This window comes from Mirounga angustirostris, unplaced genomic scaffold, assembly GCF_029215605.1.
Source record: "Mirounga angustirostris isolate CCGP_5_RB_7025 unplaced genomic scaffold, mMirAng1.0.hap1 SCAF_2, whole genome shotgun sequence".
Classification (NCBI taxonomy): Eukaryota; Metazoa; Chordata; class Mammalia; order Carnivora; family Phocidae; genus Mirounga; species Mirounga angustirostris.
The window spans coordinates 173,825,947-173,836,846 of NW_026991710.1; the positions used below are offsets into that span (position 1 = coordinate 173,825,947).

The following is a 10,900-nucleotide window of genomic DNA, read 5'->3' on the forward strand; positions in this document are numbered from 1 at the left end:
AAATAGGCAATTATCACAAAACTATCGTACCTCGCATCTATTCTCCAAAAGGCCTATTTATCTTACCCAAAAGTCACTTGTTTTCTCATGCCCTTCCCCTATCAAGATGGGATATAAGCCCCAAATTCTTACCATCATTTTGAACTACATTTTCTATGAACTTCCATTTATATGGATACATGGATAACTTTGTTTTTTCTCTTGCTGATCTTTCATCAGTTTAATTTGCAAGCCCTCAATTACTTAAACTAAGAGAGTAGAAGAAAAGTTTTTCCTCCTTAACACACTCTACCAAGATTCTTGCTCCTGTTTGCTGATTGAATCTATCATACACGTGTGTTAAATTTTATTAGGTACATTTTCTACATCTATTGAGATAACCACATGTAATTCATTACATTAATTTAACCTATTTTAAGAGATTTTTCTATGTAGGTCATTATTTAGTGGATATTTATCTATCTTTGCATTTTAAGAACAGAACCTAGTTGGTCATTATACCAGAAGCTGCTAATTGTCCACCAAAATTTATTTATTGATCTCCCCTCTATTCATTGTAATAGAGTTGAAACTGAATGTGGTGACTGAATTATAAACTGCAGAGTCTGGTAAATGTTTGGCAACTGGCCTTTGCACTGGGGGGAGCCCTGATTTGTAGCATTTGCCAGTTTCTTTGCTGTATTTACACTATAGCAAATTTCAAGCTACCAGCGTGATATCAATAAATACAGAATTAGAAGAGATTTTTTCCAGCACCTCACTGTCTAGAGACCACATTTTCCAGACCACCTTGCAGTTGGATGCAGTTAGATATAACTGACTGGGTGACTAGGTTCTTACCAGTAAAATGAGAAGGAAACTAACATGTGTTAACTCCTTTTACCTCAGGAGAGTAATTGGACATATCCATCTTCTTTTTTACCTCTTCTGTGACCCGCAACCCATGGTGACCCATTTTGTAAACCACGTAGATGATATTGATGTTTCAGTAAAAATATGGTCCCATCATCATCACCTGGAATTTTTTTTTAAGAGGCAAATTCTCGAGCCCCACTCATAACCTACAAAATCAAAAAGTCTGAGGGGGGACGCAGCAGGCTGAATTTTTTTAAGGCTCTCTAGGTGATTCCAATTTGCACTAACATTTGAAACGTACTGTCCTGAGAGATAATGAAGCAACACCATCGATGAAACACTGATAGAACACGTGATATGGCTAGCTAACCTGGAGCACTACCCTGCATCATTCACATAAAACAGGAACAAGTCTCAATGCTTTATAAATCACTGAGGCCTTCTTTGTCTAACGGTTTAACTTCATTTTAATTAATACAGCTCTGGTTTTTTTTATTAGCACTGAATTTAACTTAATAATAGCTTATTTAGGATTTCATTTACTAAGATTTCACTTAGGATTTTTGCATTTACATTCATGATTGAGGCTGATGTATATTTTTCCTTTTTACCGGCCCTAGTCCAGTTTTCATATTAAGGTTATACTGGCCTTGTTAGATTCTTTTTTTTTTTTCTTTCTCACTCTCTAGGCATTCCACTCCCTATGCAGGACACCGTGCAGGACACCTCTGGTGACTGTCTCCACCTCTTACCGCAGTGGAGTAGGGTCTTTGCTCTGTGACTAGATGTGAATCGGACAGACCTTGTCACCTGCCAGTGGCCATCTTGGTTCAGTTGCTGGGATGGGCCCAGGTCACCACTGTGGCTTTCCAACTCCGGGGTCCCCTGCTTGCCCTAAGCTGACAGTAGCTGGCAGCACTTTTCTTGTGAGAAACATTTTAATAACTTTAAAGTGAACAATCATAATTCCCTATAGCAACCATGATTTAGAAATGTCAGTAGTTAACTGTACATGTATGTGTATACACACACACCTGATTCTCCTTAACTATCATCAAACTTTTTTTTTTAAAGAGAGGGAGACAGAGAGAGAAGGGGAAGGGAGTAGAGGGGCAGAGGGAGAGGGAGAGAGAGAATCTCAAGTAGGCTCCATGTCCAGCACAGAGGCTGATGTGGGGCTCGATCTCATAATCCTGAGACCATGACTTGAGCTGAAATCAAGAGTCAGATGTTTAACCAACTGAGCCACCCAGGAGCCCCAAACTTAGAGACTTTTACACTAAGGCAGCAGAACGCGCTTGATCTTGAGATGTTTGCCCTATCTAGCTCCTTCTTGATAGTGCCTCTGTATTTCTAACATTTTATTCCTTACCGTACCTGAGAGAGATTATGACCAGTTCAGCATTTTGGATTTCACAAAATTCTTACAAAATACAGTGCATTCTTCCTTTTCCATACGAAGGGACAGACTGAGAAATCAAGGCTCACCAATTTTTCTTCCTACATCTTGAACCTATCCTCTGTCTCCCATATTCAGGCATTTCCTGAGCCAGTCTCTTCTGTAATCTGTCCATCTTTGGCCTTCCCAATGCCAAGACTATTGGGATGCTCTGCAAAACAGGCCTTCTTTCTCCATTTTATTCTCTCTGCAAATGATGTTACATTCTGCTCTCCTAGTCCCAACCATAGGCCTAATATACATAATATGACAATTGCCGCTAATATTGGAAAGTCCCCACATTAACATATGCCTGAAGAACACATTCTCCACGTCAAATCCAGGGTCCTCCGCTGTCTAGTGTATGTTTTAAATCTAAATACATGGCAGTCCAAGAGGATGCTTTCCCATGTCATGGCTTTCACCCTGCCTTGCTGCTCACCTACAACGTCCCTTGCTTGCCCACCACTGTTGATATGTATCAAAGTTCTACCTGTCCTTTGAAATGCACGTCAAATGCTCTGCCTGACATGAGTCTTTTATAAATGTTCCAGCTGATAGTTGTTTCAACTGCTGAAATCCTATAACATTTCCTCTCTCTTTTGGCAGTTCTTAAGAATTTTGTGAAATCCAAAATGCTGAACTGGTCATAATCTCTCTCAGGCACGGTAAGGAATAAAATGTTAGAAATACAGAGGCACTATCAAGAAGGAGCTAGATAGGGCAAACATCTCAAGATCAAATCCAAATACTTTGGATTTTGGCTCTGTGTCACCTCTGCTTTTGTACACCCAACTTGGGTCTCATTATGGTTACACCAGGCTTACAGGAAGTGCTCGATAACTGAGTGTGTAATTCATGTATTTTTCTGGTGAAGTGAGGGGAAAAAATCACCACCACTAACCACCACTGCGGTTTGCTTAGTCATATGGGGGACTCTGCCTAAGAATTTGACCTAGGATGTGTTTTTATGAAATTCAAATTTCATAGCTTCTGGCAGTTCTTTATACCACTAAAGGTATCTGAAGGTTAATAATCAATTTAGTTAAATTTAGCATAGCACATCAGTGAGTTTTTAGATATGCAAATGATGGCTATTATCGAAAAAATTTTTACCTAAGGCTGATTTTTAATGGATCTCTGTGACTCAAAACATTTCTATCTTACTTTTACTGTTTAGGGGTCCAGCAGAGTGAAATTTTCCAGCTTTCTAAGGTGTTTGATTTCTGGGCTTTCTCCATTCCCTTCAATCTCTCCTTCCAAGCCAGCCATCTTTCCTGGGCTCATCTCTTTCTTGCAATGTTTTTGCTGGTGGCAGCCAATTACAACCAATACACACTCCTAACAAATTACTTCTCAGTCCCCTGGACCTAGAGTCTGGGTAGTCACAAGATCTGATGTCAAGTTTTCTCAGCCTCAGGATTTACCAAAAACATTGTCATTGCATAAGACAGAACTCCAGTGTTTCCGTTTCTGATATTTAACTGCTAAGCCAATGGCACACATTTTAAGTTCCTGTTACAATAGCACACCACTTAACTAATACAGGAATTAGTACTGTGAAATCAACACTAGCTATGCTAGCCTACAAATTCCAAAATCTCACAATAAATGCTTCTCACTCACATAAAATCCAGTTGTTACCAGGAGAGAAATCCACTCCATGTAGTCATGCAGGGAACCAGACAGACAGAGGCTCTGCCATCTTCCAAACGGCCCAGTTTCCAAGTTTCCAAGATGGCCCTGGATGTTGCCATCCCCTGGAATATGTGGGAAGAAAATGGAGAGAACCCTATAGAAGATTTTATGGACCAGGCCTGGAAATTAAATATATAAATATAAACACACACACACACACACAACCTCTCTCTGTATAGTCTATCAACCAGAACTCTATTACCTGGCCATAACTAACTCCTTGGCAGACTTAGAAATGTATTCTTGCCATGGCCCACAAGGAAGAGAAGCCAGATTCACTGAATCCATCACTTGTTTCATTCAAGTGGTGATTTGTGGACTTGTAAGAAAATGTACAACTTAGTGACTTGAGAAGCAATGTCTTAAAATGGAAAGAGCTTGGTCTTAGACATCAGACAGATCTAGGCTTAGCTCTAGGCTCAGTCACTTATTACATATGTGACCTTAATTGATTTTATTAACCTCTCTGTGACTGATTTCCTCACCTGTAAAATAGAGCTAAAGTACCTACTTCGTATAGGACTATGATGAAAAGCAAGTGAAGTAATATATTTAAGAACTTAAAGTACCTGCCAAAAATGTTAGTATTTATATCAAAATTATTGAAAGAATTTTGCTGAGAAATCAGAAGTATAACCTGATATTAGTTTTACTTTCCTTATTCAAACAAAAAAAATCAACTTCGAGCTGATATTTGTGAAACTTCTAATTGTCAAATAATTCCTTCCCACTATGAAGAAATAATTAAGCCTCCAAAAGTCAGTTAAAAGGAATCTGAAAGAGCTTATATAAAGATAAATGTTGCTTCACAGATGTTCCAAGCAGAACAACACAAAGCACTAGAAAACATCTGCATAGGGGTCAGACTTTGTACCTCGGCAGTGGTGTACCCCAAAGGGAGCAAGCCATTTTCTTCTTAGGCAGAAATGGCAGGGTTTGGTATCTTGCTTATGTCAAGACAAGATTGCTTTCAGAATCTAAATGTAAAACATTTTCCACCTTCCATTTGCAAATAGAAAATTGCTCCCTGTGATCAAGAACAAGCCCCAAACAATGCATTCAGTGTGACTAAAGCTTTGGGTACCTCCATGAATCACACACACACACACACAAAAGGTTCATGGCACAAAACCTGCCTGTGACCACATTCTGCCCAGGAATGTCACTGCCTCTTCACACCAAAGCAATAAGCCATCAATATTTTTCCTCCTCATTCTGACACATTTCACCCAAAAATCCTCATTTTGTTAAACTTATCCCTGAAAAATCCAAACTCCAAAATGCTAGAAGTTTTAAGCAATCAAAAAGAATGTGATATATATAGTGGGGGTGGGGGGGGCAGGAAAAATCAGTAAGTGAACTTCCTGGAAAATAAATCCAAATTATTGATTTAAAAGTATACTCATTGGCCTGAGTGGAGCAGTCAGTTAAGTATCCAATTCAATTTTGCCTCAGGTTAGGATCTTGGGGTCATGAGACCAAGCCCCACATCAGGCTCTACGTAGGCTCAAGGGGTAGTCTGCTTGAGTTTCTCTCTCCTTCTCTCTCTGTCCCTCCCCCCCACCTCAAATAAATAAATAAATCTTTTTCTTTTTTTTTTTTAAAATAAGTTAGGTTCTTTTAAATTTGTATACAGTAAAATGCAAGACTTAAGCTGCCTTCTAAAATGGAGTGTGGAAGGGCTGCAGAGACCGTGGGTTATGCCTAGGTTCTACAAAGGCCCAAGAAATCTGGGAGGATCTGTCCGCACAGCGCCCACCAAGTGTGCTCTGGGATATTCTCTATGGGCAATTTGTTTTCTTTTTTTTTTTTTTATTCTTATGTTAATCCCCATACATTACATCATTAGTTCTAGATGAAGTGTTCCATGATTCATTGTTTGTGCATAACACCCAGTGCTCCATGCAGAATGTGCCCTCCTCAATACCCACCACCAGGCTAACCCATCCTCCCACCAACCTCCCCTCTAGAACCCTCAGTTTGTTTTTCAGAGTCCATCATCTCTCATGGTTTGTCCACCCCTCCGATTTCCCCTGCTTCATTCTTCCCCTCCCGCTACCTTCTTCTTCTTTTTTTTTTCTTAACATATATTGCATTATTTGTTTCAGAGGTACAGATCTGAGATTCAACAGTCTTGCACAATTCACAGTGCTTACCAGAGCACATACCCTCCCCAGTGTCTATCACCCAGTCACCCCATCCCTCCCACCCCACCCCCCACTCCAACAACACTCAGTTTGTTTCCTGCAATTAAGAATTCCTCATATCAGTGAGATCATATGATACATGTCTTTCTCTGTTTGACTTATTTCACTCAACATAATACCCTCCAGTTCCATCCACGTCGTTGCAAATGGCAAGATCTCATTCCTTTTGATGGCTGCATAATATTCCATTGTATATATATACCACCTCTTCTTTATCCATTCATCTGTTGATGGACATCTTGGCTCTTTCCACAGTTTGGCTATTGTGGACATTGCTGCTATAAACATCGGGGTGCACGTACCCCTTCGGATCCCTACTTTTGTATCTTTGGGGTAAATACCCAGTAGTGTAATTGCTGGATCATATGGTAGCTCTATTTTCAACTTTTTGAGGAACCTCCATACAGTTTTCCAGAGTGGCTGCACCAGCTTGCATTCCCACCAACAGTGTAGGAGGGTTCCCCTTTCTCCGCATCCCCGCCAACATCTGTCGTTTCCTGACTTGTTAATTTTAGCCATTCTGACTGGTGTGAGGTGGTATCTCATTGAGGTTTTGATTTGGATTTCCCTGTAAATCTTTTTTTTTTTAAGATATTTTATTTATTTGGGCGCCTGGGTGGCTCAGTTGGTTAAGCGACTGCCTTCGGCTCAGGTCATGATCCTGGAGTCCCGGGATCGAGTCCCGCATCGGGCTCCCTGCTCAGCAGGGAGTCTGCTTCTCCCTCTGACCCTCACCCCTCCCATGCTCTCTCTCTCATTCTCTCTCTCAAATAAATAAATAAAATCTTTAAAAAAATTTTATTTATTCATTCGAGACACAGAGATACAGAGAGAGAGCATGAGCAGGGGGAGAAGCAGAGTGGGGGGAGAAGCTGACTCCCCGCTGAGCAGGGAGCCCGATGCGGGGCTCAATCCCAGAACCTTGGGATCATGACCTGAGCCGAAGGCCCATGCTTAAGCATCTGAGCCACCCAGGCACCCCTAAATAAATAAATCTTTAAGAAAAAATAAAAGTATACTCATTTGGAATGTGGAATTACATGCATTCCAGATGTTGTTGTTATGCCCCCATTTTATTATTCATATTGAGATTTTAGGAAGATCATTTTCCAGAACCCACTGTATCTCTCTTCTATCTGTAGTCTGAGCCCACATTTAAGTCTGGATTTTTCTTAAGAATGTTGTCTCATGCCCAGATGCTTCCTTTATTCCATTCATAGAAGTAGAGAGATAAAGAAGGGTGCTTAGGCATAAGGGAGGCAGAAGATGTGGTAGTATTTGCTTTCTTTCTCTATTGTGGTGGTGATGTTGACATGAGGTTACTAAATTTATGCAACTACTATTTTGACTCATGAAAATCATAGTTTTTTGCCTGCCTCCTGCTTCCTTCTCATTATTCTAAGAATCAAAGTTTGAGGGATAATTGAGATTATCTACTGACAATAACTAACTGTCCTTGAATAATCTTAAAATATCAAATGTCTACATGCAAAGTTAAGGACTGATATCTAAGCAGTGTCCTGGCCAGATTGGGAAATGAGCCCTAAGTGGAAGTGAACACAAATCATGACAGAACTGAGAAGCAAGATATCCTGTCATTTGTCCTCATTATGGGCATCTGTTTTTTTTTTGCAGAGCCTTTAGGAATCCCACACATTCACTTTGGTTGGTTTCAACAAATATATAAGAAAAAATAGTCTCTCATCCTAACACCCAAACCAGCCAGGCACTAGTACACAGATAAGTAGATACAGAAGAGAGAAAATCTTAAGAAGTAATATTGTTTGTAAGCAAACTGTATTTTCCAGAGATGACCATATCTCCATCCCACATGCTCTTCTAACCAGGTGTTATGGACTGAATGTTTGTGTACCCCCAAAATTCACATGTTAAAGCCCTAATCCTTAATGTGATGGTATTAGGAAATGGGAGCTTTGGGAGCTAATTAGGTTTGGATGAAGTTATGAGGGTAGAGCCCCATGATGGGACTAGTGCCCTTATAAGAAGAGGAAGAGACACCAGAGCTTCCTCTCTCTGCCACATGAGGACCCAGCAAGACGGTGGCCACCTGCAAGGCAGGAACAGTACGCTTACCAAGAACCTGCTGATATCATCCACCAGTATGATGACTCATCCCTGCCTAATGGTCTCTGGGCAAAAGGAACCCAACAAACAAAACATAGCTTAGACACCAGCGGAAATCTTACTGGGTGCCCCTTGGTAATAAGCATTCCTCTTCTGAGAACCAAGATCTCTAGGAGCAGCTGGCTGGCTCAGTTGGTAGAGCATCTGAGTCTTGATCTCAGGGTGGTGAGTCCAGCTCCACATTGGATGTAGAGAGTACTTTAAAAAAAAAAAAAAATCACTATACCTGCACAGCCTATAATTGTGGAGGCAGGAAATGCAAAATTTTCAAGTGAATTGGGAACAGACCACTCCTACTTCTACCCCATGATTCTGACTCATGTATTATGCTTTCTGGGGGCATGGTACCAGATAATTTTCTTTATTTAGGGTATACAGCATATCCTGGGAAATGGTGCCCTATCCTCTAAAGGAGTCATCTCCAAGTAGGCACCTCAACTGTGTCTCTAAGAGACCATTCTGTGACTCTATTAGGTAAAAAGCTTCTAGATGACACAGTTGTGTGATATGGCCAGTGGATTTCATGGTCATAAGCCCACTTCCATACCTCCTTTGCTCTAAATTTGGTCTCTTGGTCTAAGGCAATCTCATGTGGATCCCATGTCAGTAGACTAAATACTCTCTAAGACCCTGGAGAGCAGTGCTGTCCGGAGCTCTGCAGCAAGGAAAGGCAAACATATACTCAAAATGTGTGTTAATTCCAGTCAAGATGAATCACTGCCCCTTCTGGGCTAAAAGTCCAAAGTAGTAAACTTGCAACCTAATGCCTAGTTAATTTTCTTGAGGGTTAATGCTATAGAACAACCATGTCTCTGTTGCTGGCAGGTTGGGCATTTGGCAAGAGCAGTCAGCCTTGGTAGCCAGGAGCACATGCTACTGGGCCCATGCATAGCCTCCATCTCTTCCACAGTGGAGACTCTACTAAGGTCTCCAATTTGCCAGAACCAGTGGAGCCAATGACAGAGGCTGACTGACTTTAAATGATCAAAGCATCCTGTCTACTTGGTTATTCAGTGCCAGGTCCGTGGTTGATGCTCTGTGGTAGGCAAAAACAAGTTTTCACACTTTATGACTATTTCAATCAACCCATTCACATCCTTCTTCCTCAGTCCTCCTTGTCCCCTATCCTCCCAATACTTTTTCCTTTCGGGGCCATGACCAACTAGCCAGATGATTTGCTTACACCCATGAGTCCATGTATAGTCTTAACTTAGACTATCTCCTTCAACACAAAGTGAATGACCACCTGCACAACCCAGGGCTTTGCACATTGGGAAGATTTTCCATACTGACATCTATCAAAGTCACTCCTCATTGGGCTGTAGAGTAGCATCAGTCCATTTGCAGCTCACACTGACATATAAAACTGACCCAACGGTAAACCAAGCTCAGTCTCCATCACCATCTATGATTGCTTCCAAAGGTACACACCAAACAGTTATGGGTCTGAGCTGAAGGAGAGGCATCAGTACAACGAGAGCGGATGGCATTCGGTGGTCTAGGCCATCTACCCGTGCAGTTAACTCATGTCCACTAGCCCTTCTCATGCCCAACCTGGGATGGACCACTTCCACCATCTTATAAGAGTACTACTGAGCATCCCCCCCCGCCCCCCCACCAAATTTATGACTCAACAGGTGAGAAAACCCAGCACATGAAGATTAGTTCTGGTCACACATGACTTACCGCCCAGGGTCAGATACTCTATCTCTACCAGATCCAACCAGCAAGCAGGAACTGCTTTCTGAATGGTATAAATCTGTGCTACAGATGAAATGGACTTGCTCTAGAACTGCATTGTCCAACATGGTAGCCAGTGACCACATGAGACTATTTATGCTTAAATTTAAATTAATTAAAATTAAGTAAAATGAGCCCACACCCGCCATGCTGGTTTCACACGCTCACCGCAGGTCCCAGCAGACCGCGTGCGGGCGGTAGAAAAGATGGAGGCGGTGGTTGCGGCAGAGACAAGGGGTAGGAGCAGCGATGCATGTCCCACATCCGGGTCATCATGAAGAGCTCCCTCCCCCCGCCCCCCCCCCCCCAGGTGTTCTCCATCAACCAGGAGGTGCGGGTGCCCATGGCCAAGGCTGTGGAACTCTTTGTTCAATATCTAGCCACCTATTCCTAGAGACATGGCAGTGAAAAAAGTACTCAATGATTTGTGAAATACTGCAGAGGAACTTTTTATTTTCTTGCAGATTTATTATCCAAGATGATTTTAGCTAGTAAATATCTGAAAAAGCTTAAAGAGGGGAGAAGACAAGGAAGAGAATGACAGCGATGATGAAAGTGATGGGGATGAAGCAGAATCCGAAACCAAAAAGGAGGTACTTTAAAAATCAGCCTGGGGCGCCTGGGTGGCTCAGTTGGTTGAGCGACTGCCTTCGGCTCAGGTCATGATCCTGGAGTCCTGGGATCGAGTCCCGCATCGGGCTCCCTGCTCGGCGGGGAGTCTGCTTCTCCCTCTGACCCGCCTCCCTCTCATGCTCTCTGTCTCTCATTCTCTCTCTCGCAAATAAATTAAAAAAAAAAAAAAAAAAAAATCAGCCTG

General features: G+C 41.8%; 1 pseudogene; it reads left to right on the forward strand.

Moving 5' to 3' along the window:
• The first annotated feature begins 10,213 nt into the window (after positions 1–10,213).
• LOC123847761 (chromatin accessibility complex protein 1-like) lies at positions 10,214–10,685 on the forward strand (annotated as a pseudogene).
• The last annotated feature ends 215 nt before the right edge of the window (positions 10,686–10,900 follow it).